This window comes from Benincasa hispida, chromosome 11 (genome assembly GCF_009727055.1).
Source record: "Benincasa hispida cultivar B227 chromosome 11, ASM972705v1, whole genome shotgun sequence".
Taxonomy (NCBI): Eukaryota; Viridiplantae; Streptophyta; class Magnoliopsida; order Cucurbitales; family Cucurbitaceae; genus Benincasa; species Benincasa hispida.
Window position 1 is genome coordinate 29,549,766 of NC_052359.1, and position 1,461 is coordinate 29,551,226.

A 1,461-nucleotide genomic window follows, 5' to 3' on the forward strand; every position below is an offset into this window, starting at 1 on the left:
AAACGCCCAGCAGATGCGTCGGTTACAGCAACACGAACAATCGCAAACAAACGAACACAGTGGGGACGACACCACCAGAAAAGAGCCCTAGATATTCTCAAAGTGAGAACCCAAAATGTGGTCTTTGTTGAGATTGGTAGAGGTAGGGGGAAGAACTGATCGTGTAGACGATAAGCAAGTGGGAGAGAAAATGAAGCTATCGCATATCTAGATGCTTATCGCTTAGAAGAAACTACATGATCGTGTAGGTTTTACTGAACGGTCGTTTAGAAAAAGGTAGGTGATCGTTTAACAAACACAGCACACTATACGATCTTTTAAGAAAGCTAGTCGATCGATTAGGAATTAGTGTGTGATCGTTTAGGCGCGAGGTAGGCGATTGTTTAGGCGTGAGGTATGCGATTGTTTAGGCGTGAGGTATGCAATCGTTTAGGCGTTGAGCGACTATCGTATAGGCTCTCAACTTAAGCGATCATTTACGTTTCCACACCAAAGCAAAACATTCCGATCTTTTTCAAACCTTTCAAAATGAAACAAATCTCATTTTTATTCATTGATTATAATAACTGATGTTGTTTTTCCACTAACGCACGTCCGAGAGAGATTTTAGGTTAATTATCATATAATTGACCAATTAAATTATTAATAAATATAATCATATTATATTTTTACCCTATAGTTTGATATCACATATCTTCTATAGAAATTTCTCCTTTACTTGATATAAATCATATTTATATCTAATTTTCTCCAAAATAATGTATCTCATACATTTAGCTAGTTGTATCATATATAATTAACTAATCCAATTATATCATATATAATTGAACTTCCTCTTGTCAATTTGAACATTTCGAATTAACCCAAATACTGATTCTCGACTTTATCCAAGCTACCCAAGGGACCTAATGGAACTGTGGCTCGAAGCTCCAACGGTCCGTGAATAGCTGACTAAACTCTTTAGCCACGAGATTCACCATCCGTTAACTATCAGGCATTCCACTAAAGACCAACAACTGAACTCTTCTTACCACAGATATATTTCTGTGTCCATCGGATATAACCAATCATAAGTACGATGACCCTTCAAAGATGCTCGTAAGTACAGTTGGGCCAAATTACCGTTTTTTCCCTATAGTTACATCTCACTCCTTAAGTACCACTGATTCCTCTAATGAACAATACAACATAGTCCAACTATGTGTGAACACCTCTCAGGCCAAGAGAAGATGTGTGGCGCCACATCGTTCAAGCCCTGGAATCAGTCCTTAAGAAAGCTATCTATCTACTCACCCCTGCCTCGGGGAATGAGTGAATTCCATCTTGTGCAGCTGAGTTCCCAGCTCCCAAATCAGATGAATCCCCAAAATGGTAGGTTTGAATCGGCAACTTGGCCACTCGCACCCATACAAATCAAAGGACCTCCCTCAATGGCAGGAGCTCCCAACTCACTTAGGATTG